Genomic DNA, 15492 nt, shown 5'->3' on the forward strand with positions numbered 1-15492 from the left:
GATTGTCTGAATTAGTATTAAACAATACTATACTATTTATGCATGTGTATGTCTGTGTAAATTAATGGGGGCATAAACAGCATTGTAAGCAGTTTCTGCATAATGCAACGTATTTCTCAGAGGACCAGTGTACATTAATTCTAAATTTAAAGAAACTTTAAAGGTGATATGTAAAATTCTTGGCAATCAACAAAGCCAGGAAGATTCATTGGTCAACACATACCACCCGATTAAATCCATAAGAAAATGCTTTTTGTCACATATATTCTAGAATATTAATTTGTAATATGATTGACATGTAATTGCATGTAAAATAAGTCTCAATAATGAGGATGCTTGAAATATAGTCTACACATGCACGTCTGAAAGTAACTCGTTACTAAAAATGATAATGGGTCTGTATTTATAAAGAGCTTTTCAGTTTTTCCATTCAACCATTCACACACATTCATACAGTGCATGTGTGTGCAGCATTTCTCTATCATACATCAATCATATACGCTGTTGGCACAGCCATCATTCAGATCTGTATCTCGCTTCTGCACGTGAAACGGGCCACCTTCTGGTATGTGAGCGATCCCCTCTTTCTCCTGAGCCACAAAAGACTCACTAATAACAATTTGAAAAAGTATCCTGAAAGCATGTAGGCACTGTATGATGCTGTTATACTAAGTATTTACTTATTTCTAGCAATAATTTCAATTGCAACCACAAGGGAAAGTTCACCTTCAGGATGAAATATAAAAACATTCTATCAAGTGAGGTGTATTATAGTATGCATCATTAGTTTTTCTCAACAATTACACACAATTAATGAAACTGGATCCACTTGATCTTCATCATCACCTTCTTTGCACCCTCCTTCTAAACAAGTTTCTTGCAAAAGTATCAATCTCTAATCTCTGTTAAGGTCCTCTGGCTCTAAAAGGAGGCAACTCTTTGCTCTTTGAACAATGTACAAAAGCTTAATAATTGACTGAAATAATATATTAGTTTGACCAAAAGTTTTGGAGTTTGAGAGATTTATATATTTTTGCTGCATGTGTTTAACATTTTGTGTAGCATTTTTCTTACAGATATTTTGTACAGTGTAAAGTGTAAAAACTAATACTGAGTACAGATGTGGTATGTAGTCTACATTTATAAAAGCCTGATGTGGTGGCAGTTTCTGTTTAATAATGATACTCTATTGTATAATAATACACACATAACATTGTCTCTCGGAAAGTTCAACTAAAACACCTGCAGGTGGGCTCACCCCACACAGCCACCTAGTGTGACGTGTATAGAATGAGCACAGAGCACAGGAGAATCACTTCACTTATACAATCAGAAGCCCCTCCCTGCGAGGAGCCAAAAGGTATTCTTCAGCCTCTTGATGTCTGACCAGGTTGGGCAGAGTTCCTGTCTCAGATCTCCGTCCCAGACCCCTGGTGTGACCTCTATCTTCATTTACAACATCAAAAGACCCCAGTCCTGTATACAATGCAGAGTTCCCCTCACCCATCTCTATCAGACACACTAAGTAACACCCCTGCAGTGAAGCATTTGCTAAGACACACATGTGGGGGCCATAAACAATTATAGTCCCCTCTGCAACTTTTGTAAGTCACAGAAACACATTTGTTATCTACTTCTTCTAAATACATATCTGTTCTTCTATTATACATTACACAAATGCAAAATCTGCCATTACAATTCCCCCTTTGAGCCTAAAAGGCTCAATATCCTTTATACATCTTTATACCATCTCATCATCCTGGAAGGGAAGCATCCCGGATAGATGAGTTTCAGGAAGTTGAACATATCGTCCAATCATAGACTTGATTAAGGAAATAACCATATTCTTAAACTCAAAAGACAATACAACAGTTCAACAACACTAGTACACACATGAAAATCCAAATAGGTTTCAACAAACTTCAATAACATATTTTGCAATCATTCAAAAGTAGGCGTGACCATCAATTCCGCCCTTCAGGAATCTGAGTGTCCTTGTTCTTTCTCTGGACAATAGGTCATTTAAAAATTTGAAACGATATGCATCATATTGTCAAAAATGTTCACTGTGTATGTGCCAGCAATTCGTCCTGATTATGTGACAAACACCTTCTTGGCTAGCATCTTTTCTCAAAGCCATCCTGTGATGCAGAGTCATTCCTGACTCTAGACTAGTGGGAGAAAGAGTTGAAAACCCAGCCCCCCTGATGTAAGATGTTAATCTTCCATCTCCAGAGCAAACTCATCTGTTTGTGTGTGTGTTCCTTCACAGTGCACTGCCCCAGGGGGGACCCTGGGTCAAGTCCCTCCAAAACCTTTCATCTGGAGACACTCACACTGTGGAACTCTCATCTCTTGATTACACACAATGAGTTGAATCTGTAAGTGAGCTTGGGTCTCTGATGTTTTCATGGATCTCAAACCATGCATTCTCCAGGCTTTGTCAGTTCATCAGGGAAGTCGAACATGAGTTCTCCTTTTGTTCTGACTTTGATGCTCAAGTTATATTTCGTGTTTTTCTTCCTGCCAAGGTTTCACATGCCATATTATTGGTGGCAGGACGACGATGACGGTGTTCATGAACAGGGAAACCATCTTTTCCCTCGAACTGCATCCCAGTCGTCCCATCAGGTGTCGTTGTTTTCCCCCTTCGGCGCTATTGTATCAGCAGTGCCCCTCGCCAACCCCCTCTTCAAAGTGTTGCCTCTTCTTGAGATTAGAGACGTGTGGCCCTAATCATTTCCACACCTCTCCTTGCTTGCAAACACGAAACAATTGAAGGCTGAAGGCTCGCACACTGACACAACGCACGCTCCGTCCTGTAGAATCCACTCGTGGCTCCGGAAATCCTCCTTCAATGGCTTGCATGTCTCCAGGTTGACCTTCACTTCCGTCTGTGTGGTGAGAGGCACTTGGTTTGCACTCGTTCCATCGACGTGCTCTCCTGGTTTCCTTCTCACGTCCTTCACCACAATCCAGTCTCCTGGTCTCAGATCATGCAGTTTCCCTGTCTATGGATTTCGGTAGGGAGTCCATCACCTGCCTGTGGATATTAAAGAGTACAGGGGACAGGTTTACACAATATCTACCAGTTCGTTTTTCAATGTGCTGTTGTCTCCTTCCACTGTTTGTTTCTTTCCACTGCCCCGCCACTGGCGGGATGATAGGCACGATGTTGCCTCGTGTCGATACCCATACTCACCAGCATCCTTAAAGCTGTGCTTACAAATGGGGTACCATTATCAGTGGACATCTTTTTGGAATTTCCCAACGTGGAATGAGTTCTCCGAGCAGTGTCTGCGCCACTGCTGAAGAATCCTGTTTAGATGTGGGGAAAGCTTCTACTTGCATAGCATACATGTCAACAAGAACAAGACAGTATTTATTTATTTATCTAACTTACTTAATTCAATTTAATCTTTATCAAATCCCTCTATAAATGATCAAACTGTTTGTTTGGTGGTGGATTGTTTACTTTGTGGAATCTGGATTTCTTTACCTATTTTCATTGTAATTCAATTACGCGACTCAGATAAAAAAAAAGTTTTATTGAGTATTGTTTAGAGTGTTGTTTTTATACACCCAATACATCTATATCTATATTCCTCCCTTTTGACACACTGACTACAGTCATGTGTCAATTCAAAATAATGAAGAAACATACATAGGTTAAACAATATCATCCATGTGACCCACATCAAAAGTCTGTCAGCCACCAAACAAACTGTTATCCACCAAACAGTTTACTCCTTAAACTTAGTAAATTAAATCTGTATTCTTAAAACTTTTTTTATTGCGATTGACCCTTGTTTATAGCTCCTATAACCTACATTAAGTGTTATCATTAAAAATCTTTAATATGCACTCCTCATTTGCAGACTGCATACAGTTTGCATGATAACACAGCATCTATCAGCACACAGATGAAAGTGTGAAGTGAAATAGGTTCATGAATCTCCTATTCAGTCAACTCAGCCAAAATCACATGCCACCCCCATGCAAACCTGCTATTAGTGTTGCTCTTGACACTCTTGTCCCTAGCATATTTGCATTCTTCAGTCAATGCACAATAGTGTGATGGGAGTGGTTTAGCCTCTATTGTATCACACAGTCGTAAACCCACTTGGTTATCTCAGTTGCTGCATCCTTTGATGCTGAAACTTATCACCAAACAACTATCACCTCTACATAATTAGCTGTTTATCTTTTAAATCTAATCTAATCTTTCTTAGTTAAGAAAACTGCTACGCAATCATGTGGCTATCCCTACTGATGTAGGGAAGAGAGTCGCATAGTTAAAAACATTGCATCTCTAAATAGTGATGTCTATCATCTAAGGCAATACTGTCCCATATCTGAGCCACCTGGTTGTTAAAAGGTGGGAGGTATTTTGCTCAAGCAAAATCATCCTATCAGCATATTGGCACCAGTAAAGTCATATCACAGCGTCACATATCACACATCAAATATCACAGCTCTCTCAGCAGTTGTCGAAACTCTAAAACATTGTTTGAAGCTCTGCTTCCTTTGTTTTTCCTTACAGGAAAAAAAAAGTAGTGTGTTAACAGACGATCTTTACATATTCCATACGAGGATTCAGATATTCTTTTCTATTTGGGTCTTATCCCTTGATCAGACCCAAAACATATTTGTGCCCGGTCCACAAACATGACGGTACCTGTTTCAACTCAGGAATATCATTAATGTTTACACCAAAACTAAAAATCGTAATACATTTTATCAAAAGATTTACCACATTCAGGAATGAGTTCAACACTCCTAATTTCATTTATCACTATGGAAAATCGTTTGCGATTAACCTTTAACCCTCTTTTAAAATATTTTATTGGTATTAAATGTCTTTTCCCCTCCAGTAGTATTATAATCAAAAGTTGATATTTTAACAAATCTTTAGCCAATGAGTCTATCAAAACTACTAAGACAACACAGTGTTTACTATCTCAATACAACCAACTTACTTTATCCTTTCTTTAATTCACATCCTCTACAACCTTCTTAAACTTAGTTTGCTCTTACTTAATGGTTCGCTTCTCTGAGTAAAATAACATCTACCGTACTTTCCGGACTATAGAGCGCACCTGTATATAGGCCGCACCTGCTAATTTTTTAAAGAAAAAAGAAATTGTACATAAATAAGCCGCAGTAGTCTATAAGCCGCAGGTGTCCCCGTTGAAACATGAGATATTAACGCGGAAAGATGTTACAGGAAAGTTTTTTTTAAACTTTTAATTAAATACATGCCGGTAACATCCACAACAACACAACAACATACGCAAATTATTTTTTCAGAACAGTGCTTTTAACAGTACTAAAGTTGTCTGCTTCAGTATCGGAATTGAACAGCCTGAGGTTATGTAATTCCTTCGTTACACATTTTATCGGCGAAAATATAGGAACCTACCAGCAAAAGTCATTAATTAAATAAAATCATTTAAATTAAATAAATGCCGGTAACATCCACAACAACACAACTACGCAACATACGCAAATGCTTTTTTTCAGAACAGTGCTTTTAACAGTACTAACGTGAACCTACCAGCAAAAGTCATTAGTAATTAGTCACTATCGCCATCGTCCTCCTGTGCACTAAAACCATCGAAGTCCTCTTCTTCAGTGTCCGAATTTAAAAGTCTCAGAATTGCTTCGTTGCACTCAGTCTTTCCTTCGTTTGCGCTCTCAATGTCACTTTCATCCCGCGTCAAATCCGCCATCGAGCTTGCGCTGTCCTCCTCATCACGCAGCAGTCCAGCCTTTCGGAACCCGTTGGTGATTGTGGATTGTCTGACACTGCTCCACGCTGTTAGGATCCACTGGCAGACTTGAGAAAAAGTTGCTCTTCGCATGCGGCCAGTTTTTGTAAAGGATTTCTCGCCGCTCGTCATCCAAGCCTCCCACTGAACTCGGAGTGCCACCTTAAATGAACGGTTCACACTAATGTCGAGGGGCTGCAAATACTTTGTTGTGCCCCCAGGAATCACAGCTGGAATTGAGTTTGTCTTTTTGACGGCCGCTTTCACAGAATCTGTGATATGGGCCCTCATGCTGTCCAAAACAAGCAATGCCTTTTTTCTGTGAAAAAATCCCCCCGGTCGCTTCCCGTAGCATTCATTCAGCCATTCCTTCATTAGGCTTTCTATCATCCACCCTTTCTTGTTGGTTTTCACAGCGATTCCTTTCGGGAATTTTTCTTTTGGCATCGTCATCCGCTTAAAAATCACCATGGGTGGAAGCTTTAGTCCGGATGCTGTGCAGCTCAGAACACAAGTGAAATGCGTTCTCTCATGGCCAGTTGTTTTCAGCGTGACGGACGATTCACCTTTTTTGTTAACAGTCCTAGTGAGAGGTAGGTCAAACGTCAAAGGTACTTCATCCATATTTATGATGTCGTCTGGTCCAATGGAATTTTCGGCTATCTTTCTTTGAGTGAATTCGATGAAGTTTGTAATTTTTTCCTTGAAGTCGGGAGGGAGTTGCTGACACACAGTCGTCCGTGCCCTAATTGACAGGCCTTTTCGTTGCATAAATCTGAAACACCAAGATGGTCCACCTCTAAAATCTTCGATATTCTTTTCGGTGGCGATTGTTTTAGCTTTCAGTCGGATCTGCACGGTGGAAACACCTCGGCCGTCTGCTCTCTGTGTCTTCACCCAGTCTTCAAGTACGTTTTCAAGTTCGGGCCATCTGCTTTTCTTGCCTCTGAAAGCTTTTGTCGTCTTTTTGCAACGAGTCAGTTCTTCATGCTGCCGTCTCCAGCGTCTCACCATCGATTCATTGACGTTGAGTTTACGTGCAGCAGCTCTATTTCCTTCTTCGACAGCCAGACGGATCGCTTTTAACTTGAAACCCGCATCATGTGCAGATCTTCGTGTCTTTTCCATGATGAGGGTGCGTGCATGAAGCGCAAAATGGATGATCTGAAGAATTAGGTTTAGTTTGCCGAAACAGTTTCATTGGTCCACTGTGACCTGTTCGGCAATTTCATTGGTCTGATATGACTAGCAATCGTACAACATGTGGCGCCTTACCCACAATTCTCAGGTGCACTACGTCACACACACAACAGCTTTCTTAAAGGGGCAGGCCATGCCTGCAACACTATGAAAATCCATCAATAAGCCGCACCGTTGTAAAAGCCGCAGTCTCACAGTGTGTGAAAAAAAGTAGCGGCTTATAGTCCGGAAATTACGGTATATTCACATTTGTCTGAAGTCTCTCTGCCTCTGCCTTTCGCAAGAGGGTGTTACTTCCAGAGAGTAGAAAAGAGTCTAGACCTCCCATTGATATGCTAGTGTCAAATCCCCCTTTCTCTATCTAACAAATGCAGATGTTATTTAGACTCCAGTTACCTCTAATGCCCTGCGGTGTTTAAAATTGAACATACCACTCAATGAACACATCAAATCCATAAGATTTATCAGGCAGTGTGGTAACAACAAAAATGAATCTTAAAAAATCCCCTTCAACCACATCATGAAGAATAGCAATTGTACAGTGCATCTCTCTATCACTGTTGTACCTGTTGCTCCAATCATTATGAGATATCCAACATTCATTTTAGGAGTAATATCACACTCTTCACATTTATTAACTAATTCCGGTTCCTGAATCTACAAATATATGTGATGTTTCTACCACTCACTGTGATTTGTGTGTTCGGGCATTAGTTTATACACATCATTGTGAAAATATTTAGCATAAAGTACAGTAGGCCTCTCTCTACTGATCTTCTGATCAAGCTCACAATGGTCAATAGCAATCTTAATCATCTGTTCTATGTCTAACATTAATTCACATGGTGTGTGTGTAACCGTGTTCTTACTATAGTGACGTGCTTGAAACTCTCTCTCTCCATCTCAGTGTCCGCACCAGATGAATTCCTTCACTGTCCCCAGCTCACCGCTAATCAATCGCACTGTGTGCGCTGCTTCCCAGGGCATTCTCTTGCCCACCTCTTGGTGGAGCTGAGTCCAGATCAGAATCTAGTCGGAAACACCGAGACTGGAGATTATTTCAGTTCCTGCATATTCACTTCAGTTAAACAACATCCACACACTCTTCAATCCAGCACAAATATCCCTACATTCATTTTCCTTTTTCTTTGTCCTCTCTACTTCGTTCTTATTCTTTTTATTTCTCTCTTTTCACACGCAGTTTAGTTTGAGTTACCAAAGATAATTTAAACTCAAACTTCCCATGCTCGGAAAAGACACAGGCATCCTCTCTATTTTAAAACCTATTTTCTCAAATAGGTTGTCTCAGCAATTGTGAACCCGACTCTTATTTTATAAATTTAAACTCTGGTTTGTTCAGCAGAATACGAAATTTGGAAAATAAAGTTCTGCTTATGTGGAAAAGAACTTAAGTCTCTTAATTTAATTTTTTAACCAAATCGTTTCTATCTCTTAAAAAATTTATTTTAAGATTTGTTATGAGGTTTTTTTATTTTTCCTTTTACCATTAGCCTTTAAAAACCCAATTATACCCCAAATATATTTAAACATATACTCACCTTTTTCTCCAGTTTGAGGATGCTCACACTCCTCTCTTTTTCTTTTCTCCTCTGCTTTCTCAGCTGAAATCCTCAGCTTAAATATTTTATTAGTTTCATCAAATTCTACATGTTTCTTCTTTCACAGTCACACATATCCATCAACAAAATTTTAGTTTATTAGTGTTTTAGTGTTAGTAACCTTAAACCTTCAACCAACACCAAAATGCTTTTAACCTTCAACCAACCTCCAAAAAATGCTTTTGTAAGGAACAATAAAACCCATCTCTAATATAATGTTGTCAATTGTAATTACCTCTTGTAATTCCTGATCACTTGGCAAATTTCTCAATTATTGTTCCTACGTTTTTGATTCCTTAATACATTTTAAATACTCTGCCTGATATAATGCCTTAGAGAAATCTCATATTCACACTTCTCTTTAGCACCTCGCATGCAGGTATAAAATGTACTGGAATTATCAGATTTTCAACAGATTGCTGTACTGAGACGATCCGGACCTGGCCTTGGTCCTTCCGTCCCAGCTACACCTCTATTGCAAAATAATAATAATATTACTATATATTAATAATAACTACTAGTCATGAGCCCGACATCAGAGCCCAATCTTATTTATAATATTTTTGACCTTTTCCTAAAGATCGAAACGAAGCTTCATGGATCCTACACCGATTTCCAAAACCTAGCCATGCAGACACGTCTGTCCCTCAATACAATGAATGAGTGAATCTCTTTTTCCTGGATCTTTTCCTAAAGATCATAACATTGGACCTTTTCCTAAAGGTCATAACATCTGTGGATCTTTTCCTAAAGATCATAACATTGGACCTTTTCCTAAAGGTCATAACATTTTAATTTTACTCACCCGAAAGACAATGCTTGTTTTCCAAACCAGGTCCGTTGGATCACCTCAGTGAGTGCACTCCTGGCTCTCAAGCATTCGGCCCTCATTTGTTGAGGTATGAGTCCCAGACTTTCCTCAGCATCGAGATCCAGAGTGTCTGCTCACACGAGTGACCCTGCCGACAACGCCAAAATTGTGGTGGCAGTTTCTGTTTAATAATGATACTCTATTGTATAATAATACACACATAACATTGTCTCTCGGAAAGTTCAACTAAAACACCTGCAGGTGGGCTCACCCCACACAGCCACCTAGTGTGACGTGTATAGAATGAGCACAGAGCACAGGAGAATCACTTCACTTATACAATCAGAAGCCCCTCCCTGCGAGGAGCCAAAAGGTATTCTTCAGCCTCTTGATGTCTGACCAGGTTGGGCAGAGTTCCTGTCTCAGATCTCCGTCCCAGACCCCTGGTGTGACCTCTATCTTCATTTACAACATCAAAAGACCCCAGTGCTGTATACAATGCAGAGTTCCCCTCACCCATCTCTATCAGACACACTAAGTAACACCCCTGCAGTGAAGCATTTGCTAAGACACACATGTGGGGGCCATAAACACTTATAGTCCCCTCTGCAACTTTTGTAAGTCACAGAAACACATTTGTTATCTACTTCTTCTAAATACATATCTGTTCTTCTATTAAACATTACACAAATGCAAAATCTGCCATTACACTGATTAATTTTGTTTCCAATAATTACAGTTTAAGTGAGTTGGATAAATACTGGGTTCAACAGAGCTATGACTCTCTGTCAGTCTGGCTACAGTGCTGAAAAGAAACCTGGGGTTGTTTTTATTTTCCTCTATTACTGCAGTGCAGTTGGCAGCTCTGGCATTGTAGAGGGCCTTCTTTTATATTTTAAGACCAAGGGAATTTTAGCATAATTGTTGCAGCACCACTTCCTTTCTAGTTTTTTGTGAAGGTTGTTTAAATTGTTGAAATTATACCAAGGAGCTAATTTCCTATGCTTTACAAGGTTCTTTTTTAGAGGTGCTATAGAGTCTAGTGTTACTCGTAGTGAATCTGCAGTGCTATTAACAAGATGATTGACCTCAGTGGAACAAAAGTTTTTAAAGGACACCTCTGTTATATTGAGGCATTACAATTGAGGCCAATTTATATAATTAGTTAATCATTTAAGGATCTTCATTCTGTAGTATTCCTTTACAAATGTGATAAATATTAAAACTCATGTTAAATGGTCTTGGTGGCTCTCCTAGTCTTGATTCTGGAGTTGAGAGATAAAGTCCTTGGGCCTTGAACCTTATTTTCCCTCCAGTATTCCCATGATCCTGATACTGTTCCTTCTCTAACATAGCTCAAAGTGTTTCAAGTTTTCATTCAGCTTTTTCATCTCTGTTGTCAAACGATCCACTCTGGTCTGAAGTGTGGAAAGTGTGTCAGATTGGTTTGTTGCACATTGCTCGAACTCTTTCAGAGTTGTGTCATGTAAAGTGGCAAAGTAAATTTTCAGTTCTGAAAAAGACTTGTGGATGCTGGTTCAAGGATGAACTCTCACCCCTAATGGTGGCAGATACTTATATAATATGCATTTCTAAGGTCGCACAAACCTCTGATTTGACCTGGTTCAGCTCCACACTTAAGACAGAAACGTATGAAGGCAGGCCTGGGGTCTCATTAATAACCGTTGCGTACGCACAAAACGGGGCCTGAAACGTACGTACGTCACTTCTCACGCAAACGTTGGGATTTATAAAAACAAACTTGACGGGAAAATTTGCGCATTTCCACGCAAACTCTGACCCATGCGTACAAACGTTTTGGAGACGGGAAAGTGGCGATGAAGACGTGAGGTGGTGAACTGAAGCCAGATTATTGATCCACTTCATCATTTACATAAAAACCAAAAGCTTTAGTTGTGCTCGCGTGACATATCTGTTCCACACAAACCTTTTAATCGAAAAATATATAAAACTTACAGCAAATTATGTTCAGATTCCATAAAACAGCGGAGTTACAGAGCCGAGTCATTAACAGTTTTTAATATCTTCTAACACTGTGCGTGTATCATCAAATCGATGCAGTGAACGTGACTGTGCCATCAGGGGCACAGAGCACACAGAGCACACTGGAGATCACTTACAAGAAATGAAGAAACTTTCCAAATAATATCCCGGAGTGGAGGTTAGGATTAGGGTTGCAAAGGGGTGGAAAATTTTCGGTAAATTTCCGGAAACTTTCCGGAAACTTTCCATGGGAAGTTAAGCTCGGGAATTTTGAATTTTTTTTTTTACCGCAAATTAAACGCTGAGCAATAAAAACGTCATTCAAAACTCTGTTTTAAAGATGTATGGAATGCAGCACACGCTGCACGTTGAATTTCAACCCTGCACAGTGCATTCTTCCATCACATGCACAGATAATTCCCAGCATCCTGCACACTACAGCAGGGCTATTGAGGCCACACTAATGCATTAGCCCAAGGACTAGTCAGGGAAGTTTTGATGATATTACTGGGGAAAATATATAAGCATGCTGATTGAGGATTGTTCATCTGTTCATCTAGCCTATTTCTATTAATTTATCCATCAATTGTAAAAATGATTCCAATTGTTTAGCTAACTATTTATATCTCTGGCATTGCATTAGTGTTTTTTAAAAGCTTTTTTCTCATCTTATTCTACAGAACAATGCCACGTGCACTATCTCATGTGTGGAGACATTTCACCCCAGCCAATGTAGAAGGAAAGGCTGTGTACATTTGCAAATACTGTGCAAAGACCTATGTTAAGAATGCACAAAGATGCAGAAGCATATAGTCAAGTGCCCAAAGTTTCCTCAGGGCTCAAATCAGCTATGACAAAACAAAATGTTTATATTTATGTCTATATATGACAAGGTAAATACAGTTAGTATAAATTACCCACAAATTTCCAGTTTATTCCCGTTAATTCCCGTATATTCCCGTTAATTCCCATGGAAAGGTTTCCAACTTTGAATATTCCCGAATTTTGCAACCCTAGTTAGGATCCACTGATGTGAGGTAATCGGTCCAGATGCTCTAAATAAATAAATACTGCCGTGACACTGGTGCGTGATTCTGCGTGATGGATGCACGCGAATGGAAGGATGAGGAGGAAACGAGGGTTCAGCGACGTCTGATCAGCTGATATAGATTCTATTGATCTGTGATCTTTGTGCTGAACTGAGTCCAGTATCGTACAGATTCGACCGACGGGAACCGAACCATCCCAGTACAAACACGAGCATATAATAATAATTCTGTTAAATTCTATACATTGGGGACAACACAGCTGTCTCTGAATTTAATAATCCTGCCGTTTTGGATGATTAAAATACGAACAGACAATACAACAAGTTCCCTCACATTCTGAGAAGGTGTTTTTTTTTGCCTCCACCTTTTGAATTGGATCTTTTTTTATTTCAGGCTCTGTTCTTTCTATCGTGCTCACTCTCACACACTGTATTATCCACAGCAGCAGCAGAGTATCAGTGTATTTTTCTTTATTAGTGACATCACTGCTGTGCCTTCACCTCCACCTCACTAACAAACACTTCGATGTCAGTGTCGGAACGTTTTGCTTCCTCTTCTCATCGCTTGATGCCGTGACTCTGTCAGGACTCACGGTGGAAACCCATTGGTCAGCAGCATAATTTAATATTCATGACGTGCTTTGCATTGACCATTTATGGTTGAAAGTGGGCGTGTAGAGGGCCGACTTGAAGGCAGATCCACGTACGAACGTTTTCAGGTGGACTGTGATTTATAAAGTGAATATTGCGTTCAGTTGTGCGTGCACACGGTTTTATAAATTGGAATTTTCTTTTGCGTACGCCATTCTTTTGCGTACGCCATTTCCGGCTTTATACTTTTAGTATGAATACCACACACTGTTTTATAAATGAGACCCCTGGGCTGCGTCTTTGCCCCTACGTCTTTCATCCTTTACTGGGTTTCAGAGTTTAGCAAGTCTGAGGCTTCTGGGTCTGTTTTGATAATAATGTCTGAATTTATATAGCACCTTTCAAAAGACCCAAGGACGCTTTACATATGTCCGTGAGGACGGAACAGAAGAGAAATGAAAAAAAGTAATTAGCTCAAAACAGGATTGAAATAAACAGCAGGGTGGAGCACTAACTGAGGCCAAAGGCCTTAGTGAACAGGTGGTGCTTGAGGAGTTTTTTGAAGCTGTCCAGAGATGCAGCATTGCTTATTTCGGCAGGGAGAGAGGTCCAGAGGGTAGGGGCTGTGACACAGAAAGCTCTGTCTCCAAAAGTTTGCAGTTTGGTGTTGGGGATGGAGAGCCAACCTGAATTCGATGACTGCAGCCTTCTTAGTCGAGTCGAGGAGGTCGGTTAAATATAGTGGGGCTAGGGAGTAGAGGTATTGTCCCGCCAGGGCTTAGTGCGGGTGAGAACCCTGGCAGCAGAGTTCTGTACACCGGACAGGACTCCATTACAGTAATCCAGGCAGGAGGTCATGAAGGCATGAGTGAGGGTTTATGCCACGGAATCGGTGAGTGAAGGCCGGAGTCTGGAGATGTTTTTAGGTGAAAGAAGGCGGATTTGGTGACGGATTTGATGTGGGATTGGGAGGAGAGAGTGGAGTCAAGAATGACACCCAGGTTGCGGACCTCAGGGGATGGGAAGATGGCGCAGCCGTCGATGTTGAGGAGGAGATCTCCAACCTAACGGAGGAGAGCCTTGGGGGCCACAACCATGAGCTCAGTCTTGTTACTGTTTAGTTGATGTACTGGGTTTCTAACGACTGGGCCACACTGGTTGTGTGATTGGCACATGTGAAAAGTGAAACGTCGTGCCTTTTATTTCGGCGCCGATGTTATCAGGTTTGAGCGTCCACACTAGGGATGTCGGGATTAACCGATTTAACCTTAACCGTGTTTTCATACGTTACAGTTTCATACCTGTTGTGATTATTATACCTTAAGCGTGACACCATTAAATGGTGTGCCTTTGGGCATTTAATAAATTTGGTTTTCAGAAAAATATTTATATTCATATTTCTAATATGAATATGAATATTAAATAATAACTTTAATTGATTATAGCTACCTCGGGGCACCACCCTTCAAAGGAAGGGAAAAGATAGCCCATTTATTGGCTAAGTCTCATGAAACTACTTACTACAAATTTGGAACTCTGATTAACAATTAAATTAATAACCAAAATTACCAAATAGGTAGATAGCAAAGTTGAAGGATATGGAGTTCTTGACAGTGTAGAGGTTGGCAAAATTCACACTTATGCAACATTAATGAAGATTTGTATTAAAGAAAAACATCTATGATGAAAGTAATAAAAGTATAGACACACAAACTAACTAAACGTGTATGTACTATATATATGTGTGTGTGTGTGTGTGTGTGTGTGTGTGTGTGTGTAAGTTTCAAAATGGCAGATGGCCAGGAAGGTTTTAGCAGTCTGCTCCAGGCAGGCCTGCTTAAAGGTTGGTAGAGCTTGGGTAGGGAGGAAGTTTCCCTAGCTGGGTGAGCTGGAGAGCTACACCTTTTCAGGAGAAGTGAGTAGAACGAGGAGAGATACCCACCTCTCCTCCAGGATAGTGAGTAGAAAGAGAGAGGGAACTGGGCTTATATTGGCCTGGTGACCTCATGGGTCATGGGGCCCACAGCGACGAATAGTGGTTGAAAGTTGTGTCCAGGGGCAGTTTTAACACCTAGGTGTGAAGTTGAAGCACCCTGGGAGACTGAGTTCTGGAAGCTCTCCTTTGTCTCCAGTACAAAATAATAAATGTGGTTGCAGGCTTTGGCTACACATGTAGGCCCAACTATTGTTCACAAATACTAGGTCCCAACATACCCATAAGAATTGTAATAACTGAGATATTCAACTATGGTGTCATGCATCTCAGAGAGTCACATAATTTGTATCTGCGCTGTGTGGTGAAATCTCTCGCTAGTCATGTTGTTTGTGCGTGCGCTGTGTTGTTGTTGTTTTTAGCTGGTGCGACTAGTATGTGTGTCGCTGTAAGAAGATAAAAGTGAGCGGGAGAGAGGGGAGCCAGAAGGGATTGATGGAGTCAATGGCCCCTGT

At 40.4% G+C, this 15492-nt stretch overlaps 1 protein-coding gene across 1 annotated transcript in view; it reads left to right on the forward strand.

Annotated features, from left to right (window-relative positions):
• Positions 1 to 15492, forward strand: part of clcn6 (chloride channel 6) — a 54292-nt gene that overhangs the window by 5069 nt on the left and 33731 nt on the right.

Source organism: Hippoglossus hippoglossus, chromosome 7 (assembly GCF_009819705.1).
Source record: "Hippoglossus hippoglossus isolate fHipHip1 chromosome 7, fHipHip1.pri, whole genome shotgun sequence".
In the NCBI taxonomy this organism is placed as follows: Eukaryota; Metazoa; Chordata; class Actinopteri; order Pleuronectiformes; family Pleuronectidae; genus Hippoglossus; species Hippoglossus hippoglossus.